Source organism: Perca flavescens, chromosome 6 (genome assembly GCF_004354835.1).
Source record: "Perca flavescens isolate YP-PL-M2 chromosome 6, PFLA_1.0, whole genome shotgun sequence".
NCBI classification, from domain to species: domain Eukaryota; kingdom Metazoa; phylum Chordata; class Actinopteri; order Perciformes; family Percidae; genus Perca; species Perca flavescens.
The window spans coordinates 27,238,103-27,251,665 of NC_041336.1; the positions used below are offsets into that span (position 1 = coordinate 27,238,103).

The window sequence follows — 13,563 nt, forward strand, 5'->3', positions numbered from 1 at the left end:
AAAGAGCAAAGACGATGGAAATGTGAAGGGTAGTAGGGGGGAGGGGAGAAGAGAATGGCATAAGGGGGAGCAGAGGATGAAGAAAAGTGGAAGAGGGTGGAGAACAGAACAGAAAGAAAAGGAAGTGAGTGAGTAAAAATGTCACCTTATTACAAAAGGTAAAATTTCTCTTTCGGGTTCTTTCTAATGTCATGAAATTCGACCCCTGATATATTTATTTATTATTATTTATTATGTAAAGCAGGGAGTATGTTCAGTCCAAATATTTAAACATTTCAGTTGGTCATCAGATATTTGACCTTTCAGAGTCCATGTAGCACTCCTAAAGAGAGCAGTCATGCACGCAATACTTTCTGGTTTATTTGCATTAAATTATCCAGTCATTAACCAACTTCCCACAAACACCCACACTTCTCGCTTACTGTCATTTGTTCCACTGCCTCTGCTGTACTCCACACAGAAAACAAAATGGCACTGGTCTGCCCACAATTATACATTCAACTCCGTGTGCGGCACAAGGCGCCTCTTCTTCCGGACAATAAAACATTGAACATCTGGTTGGAACACAGGATTGGGGACAGACGGGCAAGGAGGCCCTATTCACAGCCCGTCCTGCAGGGATGCACCAATCTAGCCTTTTAATCTAGCCTTTTTATTTAGTGATTGACATAGTCAGTCAGACAAAAGAAAGCAGAGTAGATGGATGGGATAATACAAAGGGGAGGAGATGGGAAGGAAGGAGAGGAATTGAGAAAGATGGGGAATATGCGGGGGAAGAGAGAGACTGCAGACCGTGTAGCAACTGTGGCAAACTGTGGGGGGAGGAGTTGTCAGGTGGCGTCTGGCACTGTGTGTGTGTGTGTGTTTTTTAGCTGCGATTCTTGTGCGTAGTAGCAAACCCACTGGAGAAATGTGAGTATAGTATATTTCATAGACAAGAATTAGCTAGGTGCGAGCAAATTCTTTGTAATTCTGAGTCTACAGTGTCAAATGAGAAGTAGGTGAGAATTAAAACATGGAGTGTGGAAGACACTAAAGAGAAGAAACAAAAGAGAGAATGAGGAAGGGAGAGAGTGTTTCAGACAGGCAGAGTTACTGTATTCTGCTGGAGAGTGGCTCTGCCTAGGGGCAGGCTAGCAGCAGACTGTATGTATTTCTAATGTATTTATTATCTAGCCCTCTTCCCTTTCCCTAAGTGGCGATGCCACTTGTCAGGCCGTCATTGTAAATAAAAACCTGTTCTTAATGACTTGCCTGTAAAAATAAAAAGGTGAAATAAATAAAGACACCCAAGAAACAGAGCTCAGTGGAGAGGGAAAGCAGCCTGCCACCTAACTACTGTATCTGTCTCTGCACTCATATGCCGATCAGTATGGGTACTTACCTCTCAAGCGGCACTAATGTGTATGCTTGCCCCAATACCCTATCATTAGCAGGGAAATTGTGCACAAAGTGATCGGTCTCTGAAGTGAAAGCTGAAGGCTGGAGGATTGACAACAAAGGCAGGAAAACCAATCAGCTATCTCTCATGTTTTAGCCAATCGCTAACTCCCTTCCCAGTTCTTTATAACCTTAATATATGTACACTATCTGTAGTTGAATGCCTTTATTGTCATTGTACTTTACAATACAGCGATATTAGGAACGCTATTCCACTGGGTGCATACAATAAATAATCCTTACAGGACCTATAAAACAGAATAAAAACAGTAAAAGCGCAATGATCAGATAAGTGCAAGTATCGAAATGCAGGGGATGACAGTGAGTGACTAGGTATGTCAAACTACATTTGTTTAGGGAAACTATTGCATTTGCAAAGAAGCCATTTTTATTTGCCAACTAATCAATACATTCCAACGGTGGGTTAATTAATAATTACCTAAATAGTTAAAAGGGTGAGGAACCTCAGAGTAAAGATGCAATACTGAGATTTTTAGACATAAAGACAAAAAAGACAAAAAAATGAATGCAACAACTGAGCATGTGTTACTGAACTTAAACCAACCACTGCACAAGTGACAGTGTCCCCTGCCAACTAATCTACAAAGATCTCAGAAAGACTTCAGAGTTGTTTTTAACAAATCTAAAATAAAAAGCTGTTTCGGTTCATTCTGACAGTTTTCGAATTTCAAAGAACATGGGACTACATAGTCTTTTTTCCTAAACTGGTAGGTCAACTGAGCAGCCAAGACCTACCAGGTGACCAGGAGCCTACACACAGAGAGATAGAAATTGTTAGCCGAAATAAGAGATCATTCTGCAGAAAAGCAACATGTAGCTCTTCGCAAATCATTTTTTTAATGTGTTGGGGAAACAGATAATGGAGCCAAATGGTTAGGCTAATGCAGTTTTTGTGCCATTCCCCCCTTTGGAGGAAGAAAATGTTCTCTTTCTTGATGCTTCTGTACTTTTAAAAATTCCAAAATACATATAACCCCAATACCATTGCAAACTGATGCTAATAAAAAAAGTGCCACATATTAATACAAAAAACAGTATTCAGTCCACAAAAAAAGTGGCTAAAACATGTACAAACATCGTACAGTTTATAATTTCAAGTCTATTAAATGCAACTAGCTTCAGTTTGTTGAGTAATAGCGTGTAAGAGACAGAGCCTGCTGGATCATAGTTCATAAAAATGCAGCGCAGTGACGATACAGACATTTCATAGCCTACACAAGACGGGTGTAACGCCGCTAATGAGTCAGCCGTCATTTTCTGAGTAGCCTAGCATATGCTTCAGTCCATCGCACTCACTCGGTCTTTAGGTCGTTCTTTTTTTTTTTTTTTATTTCTAAAGATTTCGGCCTTTATTTTGATAGGAAAGCTGAAGACATGAAAGGGGAGAGAGAGGGGGGGGATGACATGCAGGAAAGGGCCGCAGGTCGGAGTCAAACCTCTATATTTACCAACTGAGCTTTCCGCGCGTCCTCTCTCTTTTAATCAGTCTGTTATTGTTGTTGAAAGCTTATGAAGGAGCTTTCTCAGATATATATATATATATTTTTTAATATATCCTAGGCTATTTATTTTAGATAACTTTCATTTACATGTGTTGCAGCTGTATATTTTCAAACTGGTAAAGGAAACCCTGTCTTTGCATTTTATTTCAATCACAATCTGTTTTAATAAAAGAGCTTGTGAAAAGTGGCTTTGACTTAAAACTGAAGATTTAGCCCACTTTGTAAAAAAATGCAGAGCTATATATCGTGTATCGCCATTCAGCGTTACAGCGATGCGAGGAAAAATTTGGGTGCACCTACATTTTGTGCTGGTGCACCTAAATAAAAAAAGTTAGGCACACCAGTGCAACCAAGGCAAAAAGTTAGTGTGGAGCCCTGACGCTGTACCCAGGTCAGAAAGAAATAGACAGAAGACACATGCAGACAACCAACTGACATGCAGCCTGATAGCTAAACTGAGTTTCCAATGGCTGAGTGAGACTACCACAGATCTCATCCACCACAGATCTAATACAGAGAACAGAGCCTTGTAAATGCCGCAGGATCATTACCTTATTTGTTCAAAAACCAAGAACTAAAGCTGCGAAAACGATAGCAAAACAATCTCTGTGACCATCTAATCTAAGTGTGTGTGTGTGTGTCTATAGTCCACAATATAGTGGAGTATATATACAAGTACTAAAGCCTCTGGAGGTCTGGAGAACTTATGCAATCTGTGTTGTAAAAAAAGTTAGGTGTAAAAATCAGTTAATAAACTAACTAGAATAAATTATAATTTAATAAAACCTAAATATTTTCAAATGTTTTTAAAGACAACAATCTCTTAAAAAAAGAAAAAAGAAAGAAATAGCAAAGAAAAAAACGTACATACCGGTATTAGGACTCGTGAAGCTGTAACTATCAAATGTTTGCTATTTTTATTGATTATCTTGCAAAGAAAATGAAATGCTAGCAAATATTTTTTAATACAAAGATGGACGTTGATCTGCACTACAAGCAAATCAGCTTAATATCTGTGCTTTTCCTTCTTTCTCCCTCCCTTCAACTAGGTTAGCAGCTGCCAAGGGAAACAAGCCTGTGAGGAGCGTGTTAAAATTACGACAATACCTCTGCTATCTAGATCCTGTCAATGTCCTTTCCAGGGTGAGGCTCAAACATCCTGAAAAAGTGTAGGTCCCAGCATGACAAGCTAGTTTAGAAGCCCTCTGTATTCTATGTTCAAAAACAAAACCAAAAACTGGACTTCTTGCTCCCCATTGTTGCATTACTAAGACAGCCGGTAACATCCTGTGGACATTAACGACAGCATAAGCCAGAGAATAGCCAATTTAACAATATCATCAAGGCACGGAGGTGGGAGCATGCGCCACCGCTTGCTATTCCCTCACTCATTTCTGCTGCCCTGCCGCCTCTCCTATCAATCAATCTGGGTCCTGAGGCCAGACAGGGAATGAGTCTGCCCATTCCCTTAGCGCTGCTTGATTGTGTGTGTGTGTGTGTGTGTGTGTGTGTGTGTGTGTGTGTGTGTGTGTGTGGGTCAGAGAAGAAAGGGGCTGTAAGACGGAGACAAAATGAATGTGTATTTAAAAGAGTATGGGTGAAACCATGACAAAGTGAAAATGAAGGAAAAAGGACATGATCCACAGCGAAAGTGCAAAATGTGGGAGAGCAGGAAATGTGTTGGCGAGCAGGTGTGTCTGTGTGCTTAAATGTGTGGAAAGAGAAAGTGTGAGATGTGTTAAGCCTTAGGATGCCATGTACTGCCAGCTGTATATCTAAAGTGAGTGTGTACGTATATCGTATAGTAGAGTGGAGGTATTTATCAGCTGGAAGCTAAACTCCTCACCTTGGGCAGTAATGTTAAGGGTCATAATCAACAAGGCACTACTAGTGTGTGTCTGTGTCTCTGCAATGAACCAGACAGATAGTCCATACTCTTAATACTCGATGACACAAGAGGTGAACTGCATCCGACCTTGCATGCTGCTGCAGGCCACAACATCCCAGCGCAGGCAGCAAGATGTGTGTATGTGTCCGTTTGTCACAACACATTCTAATCACACACACACACACACACACACACACACACACACACACACACACACACACACACACACACACACACACACACACACACACCAAATTAATAATAAAATAAAGTCAAATGTCTGAAACTTGGCGAGTTATATTACCTTTACCCTCTATTTCCCTCTTTTACTACATCAGTTTGGTGAATACAAATTTTGAATAGCCTTAAATGAGGTTAGACGGCCCAATCAGACCTACATTTTGATGTAGATTACATTTTGTTGAAATTCTCTCTCACTTAGTTGCAATAAAAGTAAAACGGTTGAGCTTAAGATGGACCACTGATCAAGGACAGAAATATACAGCTGTGATTAAACTGCACTCTAAAGAGTAGCAGTGGTGTTTAGCATGGTGAAAGTCAAGAGATGGGTTTGCCTTCTTACCTTGCACATATAAAATAATTTTTTTGCTTTATGTTGACCCATCTATATTCCTCTCAAAGTAAACAATGAAAAAACACAAAACGGCCATTTTGTTTGATTGATAGGACTGCTACCATTGCTGGCTGCTCTAAATGACTAATTTCTCACATTTTGCCAGTGGTGTTCAGTGGTGACAGCAAAGCAGGCACATCTTGGCATTTCATAAATACTTCAGAGCTAAGAGAAAAACAAAACAAATGTTTAGGTGCATTACAATTTAAGGACATCTACAGCGACTGTGTGGACACCAAATGTGCATGCCGCAGCAGTTCAGCGACCTATTGTGTACAGGTAGATGAAGGCGATGGGACCCGGGCGCCGCAAGTGCTGTCTTATCGTCATGTGTCCCCATATATTATCCCTGTGGTATCAAAAAGCTATATTTTTCAAGGTATTATGTCAAAGTTAGAAATTCCCGTGTCGTGACAACACTAGTTCTTACCATCTCTGCGTTTATTTTGGATCCTCAGTTTTCTTTCAAAGCCTCTGTGACAATCCTGATAAGCATTCTATAAAACACACATGGCTTGACTTTACCCCTCATACAACAAAACACTACGTCTGCTATTGTCTACTTTGGAGAACAAAGTAAATCTCTATGTTTGAAGGCCTTGAGACTAGCTGCCTGTCCTGCCTTGTTGTTTCACCGCTGCTTTCCTGTTTACCCAGCCTCCTTTAACCTTGCTACTCCTCTGGAGTCCCTGAACGGGAGTGGAAAATGGCTAATAATATGAATGCACTGTTCTGCTAATCTGAGTCCATTCATCACATTACAAATCCCTGGTGAACTGTAGAGTCCTGTAGAGAACTCCTGTAGACCCTGTGCATTTTAAGGTCAGTGTAATTTGTTTTTGAGGGGAAATCTCCATCCTTATAGACTGAGATATCATCAAGCTAGAAAGTGAAAAACAATGGAAAGGAAAAAAAACGACATTAAGTTATTCTCAAGGACACTTGTTATCTGACATCAAATGCACAGCCATGTCTGTACCTGGCACCCTTGAGGTGACACGTTAAAAAAAAAAAAATACAGCTGTTACAAAAATTTTACATTTTCAAAATGCATAGTATTGCACGTATCCACATTGAGAAAGCTAAGAAGTGCTGCCTACACAGCCTTGCATAGGTTTCTTTTATTTTACATTGCATGGTCATTTAGTTCATGCATTTATCCAAAGCGACTTCCAATTAAGTGCTTTCAACCTCGAAGGTGCAAACTCCAGACAACAAGTAGTAAGTGCAAGTACATTAGCTTTAAATAAGCAAAACTACATATGAAAGTGCAGCTACAAGAATATTATCCATTTATATATATTTTTTTATTAAGTCCGAGGTGCCGTTGGAAGAGATGCGTTTTTAGCCTTCGGTGGAAGATGTGTAGGCTTTTGGCCGTTCTGATGTCAATAGGGAGCTCATTCCACCATTTAGGAGCCAGGAAAGCAAACAAACAGTCGGGATTTCGTTGAGTGATTAGTTGTCCCTGGGCGGGTTGGGGTATAGGGTTTGACCATGTCCTGGATGTATGCTGGGGCTGATCCGTTCATGGCCCTGTATTCAAGTACTAGTGTCTTGAAGCGGATGTGGGCAGCAACTGGTAACAAGTGAAGAGAGCGGAGGAGCGGTGTAGTGTGAGAGAACTTGGGCAGGTTGACGACAAGTCGAGCTGCTGCGTTCTGAATGAGCTGCAGGGGCCAGATGGCACACGCAGGCAGGCCAGCCAGGAGGGAGTTGCAGTAGTCTAGGCGTGAGATGACTAGAGCCTGAACCAGAACCTGAGCCGCCTTCTGCTTTAGAATGGGACGTATCCTTTTGATATTATGCAGGATGTATCGACACGATCAGGTACCGTATTTTCCGGACTATAAGTCGCACTTTTTTTCCTACTTTGGCTGGTCCTGCGACTTATAGTCAGGTGCGACCTATATATCAAAATATATATAATTTAACATGTTTTTACATGAAAACATTACCGTCTACAGCCGCGAGAGGGCGCTCTAGGCTTGTGACAACCAGAACGCTCCTCGTAAAGACAACAGAGAAAGAAAAGAGACAAACTGCAGGTAGTGAAATATGCAGCCGAAAACGGTAATCGAGCAGCAGAAAGAGAGTTTGAAATGAGGGAGAAACTTATGAGGGAGACTGGCAAAAAGGTGACTCTTACTGCAATGAAGAAAACAAAGAAAGCTAATCGGCTAATCGTGGGCTGAAAGCAAGATGGCCAGAGCTGGAGGAACGAGTCTGGAGGGGCTCGTTCACGGTGCAGCTTCGTCTCCACGCCTTTTAATACCTCCATGCTCCACGCCCTGCTAGCTAGTTGTTCTGTGTGCTATTGTATAGTTCAATAACTGTTAATGTGTTACGTTAACATACCGGACACCTACCGTATTCAGCGTATTGTTCTGTGTGCTATTGTGTAGTTGAATAACTCTTGTATTTATAATCTAAATAAATGCGACTTATATGTTTTTTTTCTCTTCATGGCGCATTTTTTGACTGATGCGACTTATACTCCGGAGCGACTTATAGTCCGAAAAATACGGTAGTTGTTTCAGATAATGTGTGGAGATCCAAGTCAGACAGATACGTGCTGCGTTTCAGACTCCGGACAGGAGATAATTAGTTGGGTGTCATCTGCGTAGCTGTGATGAGAAAAGCCGTGCGAGTGAATGACAGACCCGAGAATTTGTGTATAGAGAAAAGAGGAGGGGACCCAGGACTGATCCCTGAAGAACCCCAGTTTTGAGTGGGCAAGGTTCTGAGATAGATCCTCTCCAAGTTACCCGGTTGGTTTGGTCTGCCAGGTAAGATGTGAGCAAAGAGAGCGCAGAGCCTGAGACAGCCAGATCCTGGAGTGTCGAAATAAGGGTCTGGCGGTTCACTGTGTCAAAGGCAGCAGAAAGGTCCAGAAGGATGATGACGGAAGAGAAAGAGGTTGCTCTAGCAATGTGAAGCTGCTCAGTGACAGCAAGGATGGCAGTTTCTGTTGAGTGTGCAGCCTTGACTGGTGGGGATCAAGAAGGTTGTTCTGTTGGAGATAAGTAAAGAGTTGATTATAAATGGAACGCTTAAGAGTTTTGGATAGAAGTGGATGAAGGGAGACGGGTATGTAGTTATTTACCTCAGCGAGTAGAGTGTTGGATTTTTGAGTAGTGGGGGTCACCTTTGCCTCTTTGAGGGCATTGGGGAAACAGCCAGTTGTCAGGCAGATGATGATGAAATGGATGAGGAAAGAAAGAAGGTCAGGAGCAATATTGCTCCTGACCTTCTTCCTTTCCTCACGTGAGAAGGGATAGGATCCAGGGGGCAGGTGGTTGGGTGGGCGGAAGGTAGTCTAAGTAAAAATTTGATTTGGAGATAGAGGGGTGAAAGATTGCTAGATGGAAAGATGATTTTAGGAAGTGTAATGGAGAATGATATATAATATTTGTACTCAGTCCTTCTCCCCCCCAAAAAAAAAAAAAAAAAAAAAAAAAAAAAAACACCAGCAAGACAGACAGACAAGACCCACCCACCCCCAAACCCACACACAAACACACGGCTGACTAAACAGCTGTCAGGTAAAGAGCACGTTGGTGGCTTACGGGCACCACTTATTTCAGCTAGTAATAAAAAGAAGCCATGATTAAAAAGATGAAAAATAATGTGTATTTTTCATCTTTTTAATCATGGCTTCTTTGCACAGACTCCGTAAAACCCCCTTCCCCTAAAAAAAAATTTTAGACTGTAAAATTGACACCAGACAGCAGAACCACCCATGTCCAGAGGCAAATGAATGCACTTGAAACAAACAGATGACTGGTGCTGATGAAGGGGTACTTAAGTTCATCTCACAGGACTGAGTGGGTACATGAGGGTAAAAGGCTGGGTAGCAGTGATGTAGATACAGTATCTGCGTTATAACACAGCCACAAGATTAAGGAGGTCTACCACTCAACAGCATTACGACATACATGAGAGACAGAAATAGAGAGAAGTCAAGGGAGGAGATGCAGAGGAAGGTGAAAGTGTTCGAGGGGCCAGGAAGAAAGGGAAGGAAGGCAACAGCCTGTCTTTCCTCAGTGAATGCAATTTGCTAAGTGAGCACACTAAGTGGAGCACACAACAGCGTGTGTGTGCGTTTGTGTGTGTGTGAGAGAAAGATGGCACAAGGTAAAGCTGACCTATGACATGACTCATTGATCTCCAAGGCTCAGTATGTGGAGAGGAGAAAATGATGACCTTGCCTATACGGCAGGTCCCTGTGCTATGAAGAAATGTCCAACAAACATTTTTTTACATCAATGTATACTGAAAATTATAAAATGGTTCTAAGAATATACTACTAGTAGTTTAAAAATAAATGTTGAGCTTGAAGGAAGCCAAGGTTTAGCTAGGGTTTTACTGTCACTTAGGTTGTTTCTAAACCATTTATTTTCAAATTATTTCCAGCACATTGTTTACGTATTAAGCAAACTTTAATGGCACTGACTAGGACAAATCAGGCCAATCAACATATCAGCATGGTAACATGCAGGTTTTCATTTGAGGATACTTCACTATAGAGATGAATATACTAATAAAAAAACCGTAGCTCATTATTAAGATCTTACTACCTTCCCTGCTCAGTAGACATATTGCTGCCCTCGTTTCCACTTATTCAGTAAAACTCTGTGCCTCAGTGTTCCTACAGGCATGCTAAATCGGGGATACTACTGTCAAAGACATTACGTTTAAGCGCATTCTCTCCTTCTCCTCTAAAGAGAATAGAGGACAAACATTCTTTCTACGTACTGTCGAGGTTAGCTGGTGCTAATGTGAGAAAGCAGTTGCATTTTGTCCGTCCGCACGTTTGTCTGTCGGAAAAAGGGAACAGTGATAAATGTGCGAGTTGTCGAGAAGTAAATGGTGCTATCGAGTTGTGGTCTGGTCCGGGGTGCCAGGAGAGGTACGAGGCTAATTTTCAGCAGCAAGGCTATAATGGGATGTGTGTGCCTATTTGTGGCTGTGTGTGTTTGTGCGGGTGAACCCAACGTTGTCCATGTTCCACCTGGCACAGTGGATTAGGTGCAATTAATCTTAGTTAAGCAAGCCCTGTGGAGAGCTGCCTGCCTTACATGCACATACAAAAACACACACACACACAAGGCCACAAACAGGCACCCGGTGATGCACACAAGAGAATAGTGAAGGAGTTGCTTTGTGTGACAAGTTCACCATATGCACATTTGACAGCGTCGCTTGTCAAGGGGCTTTGTTTTTATAGTGGGAATGGGGAGATGATGTGGAAGGGGAAATTGTGTGCGTTTGATTGTTTGCTCACTCAAATGTCCTCCTTTATCTTTTTGAATGGGAGAAAAAGTAAAAAGAATTCTACATGATCTCTTTGTCAATACTCGTTTAACAGAGGTAACGTTTAAGAAGTAGGAAGTGCAGAGTGTGCATGTATAGTATGGAGAATACAATACTTCTCTAGTCCCTTTAAACTCTAAGCTCATCATATTCAGTCTGCCAATTTTACATTTCCTAAATGCAGCCATTACATTCAAATTAGTAATTGGGATGGGACATGCATAAAGGACAGCAAAAGGAGCTTACAAATGTGCCGATGTTCTTTCGCAAACTACTCAAAAACATCGGTAGGTTATTGAGACAGATGCCAAAACATATTTTTAAAGAATGGCCTTGATTTTGAATCATTTTCTTTGTGCTACAACTGCACTTAATGCATTTATTCACAAGTGAAGGCTCATTAGCCTCTCCCAAACAGGCTTCAGTATCTAGGGGCAATTAATTGCATCACCACCCACAACCCCACATTTGTCTCATCCATATACCATGTGGCCTCACCTGTGTAAAAAAGCTCTACAAGCGTCAGACTTGCATGAGTAAACATAGGACCATCGGTGATTACCACAGCCCAGTGGGAGGAGATCGAGTATTTCAGGAATTCAGGCTTCTGGACGACGTGCATGCATTTTCTGCATAGGCAGCTGACTGTCAGTTGGAGCACTTCCAATGCTTGAATGGGTATAACACTTTTGAATCATTAGCATAACACAAGGTTACACGTAACAATATAATCCAATGCATCTAATTTCCATATATGTATTTCGCATATACCTTATTTTGAGAAGCGGACATAGTCGTGTGTATCCTGCGCCGTCAATGCAGCGACAGCTGGTTTGACCGTGGACATGTCCGAGACGGCTAGCTTGACCGTAGTCTTTTACTCGGGCAGCTCCCCTGCTGATTGGAGGATGCTTCGCACTGGTTTATCGAGAAATTAAAAAAAACTCTGGTAGCTGTCCAAAGCCCAAGGAAGCTGCCTGGCCTGACTGAAGCTGTTCAAAAAGCGATCAGTTTGCAAACTGGGATTATCAGTGCGCAAACTGGGACTATTAATTGCGTGATGGAATACAACATGGTAATGACCCGCGGCTTGGATACCATCATGAAGAAGGTCACTGATTTGGAAAGAAAAATTGACCAGTTGACCGGATGAACAATAGTATGACTGTTAAATTAGAGCAGCCATTCGTGTAGCCCAAACAAATTTAATCTTTCGGCCCCCTTATCTTGGACGGACTTGCCAAGGCCCTTTCTTGATACAAACAGTCACCCTGTCGGGGCTCTGCAAGCGAGACGCTCTTGTTCCTCCCCCGTCTTACCCTCTGCCTGCTGATTGTCGTATCGGCCCTGGACTGTTCAGGGGCGTCATCGCTATAACATTCTGCGGACTGAGACACTAGTGGGCTGCCAGGCTGTGCGTTTCTCAGCAGACAGAACCCCCCCAGCCCTATACCCCCAGTCCCACGCAGCTAAATGTGCAACTGTACATTTAGGTAATGTTATGTTGTATTATGTTATGTTATGTGCAGCAGTGCAAATGTACTGTTTGTGTGCTGAGGTGTTTTTTCCTGTTCCCACACTGTTCTTATCTTTATGAGGATAGTCTGAGAGCCGCTTTTTTGTTTCCCTCTCCTCTCCCAATGTCATGCTGTATCTGTTGCGAGAGTTAGGAGAGAGTTGAGATGGCGCCGCATATGGCGACTCTGTGTGTTTGTGCATGTTGCTTTAATGTGACCTGTACCTACGATACCAAGACACATCCCTCGTGTGTGTAAACATACTTGGCAATAAAGCTTTTCTGATTCGGATTCTGATTCTTAGCATGTTGCACGATCTTTTGCAGAGTTTTTCTTTGCCCCAGCATCTCTCTCACAGCTGTTTACTTTTGCTGTCCCATCTTTTTCTGTGTCTCTTCTCCCCTGTCCTAACTCTCAATCATTTGCTTGGCTGCTCTAATTTTCCCTCATAACTTCCTATCTTTCCCATCTCTCAATCCCTAAACTTCCTCCTTTCCTCCCTTGCCATCCTCAGCCCTTTTCTTCAATTCTCTCATCCTTGTCACATCCTTCACTCCTCCTTACCTTTAACCCTCACCCTACTCCCTACAGCCCACCTGCACCAGTCTGTAGCAATGCATTTTGACCCACCCCGCCCCACCCACTCCACACACAAAATGTAATGTGGGGCAGAATCATGATGAGACAAGGAGCGGATGAATAAAACAGTGGAACTGATGGCGACGGCACCCGGGGGATCCACACTCTTGATTTATTACGCCGGGTAAGCATTCCAAAGCAGATACAGCCCTAGCTCGCTGCTAACAGATCTCAGATCTACACACAGTGAGAGAGAGCGCTCAGATAGAGAGATAGAGATGGAGATAGAAAAGGTAAGAGACTGGGGGCAAGGAGCGAAAGACAATGAATGGGAAGCTTTAAGAGCTTGGGAGGAGGCAAAGTGCCCCGCATATTCCTAATGCATAACAGTAACACATGATATTTTTTTTATGTTTATATATTTCCCCTAAAGGTGGCCTGCCAAGTGATTTCTAATTAGCCTCACTGAGGGAGAGCAAGGAAAGAAGGATGAAATCAATTTCCCATTTGGGGCAGGTAGAGTGATCTATTGAAGGGCTAAACCCAAGGAAGACCTTATCAGAATGGGAGAGGGACAATTTTTTCTAAAATACACACATGTGCATGCCATAATGCATACTGAATGGTGTATTTACAGCGAGAAGCAGCGAGATCATGGCAGAGGCG

At 42.3% G+C, this 13,563-nt stretch overlaps 1 protein-coding gene across 1 annotated transcript in view; it reads right to left on the minus strand.

The window, feature by feature from the left end:
- The window catches only part of LOC114556662 (eukaryotic translation initiation factor 3 subunit H), a 95,949-nt gene that overhangs the window by 26,710 nt on the left and 55,676 nt on the right, over positions 1-13,563 (minus strand). The window lies entirely within an intron of this gene.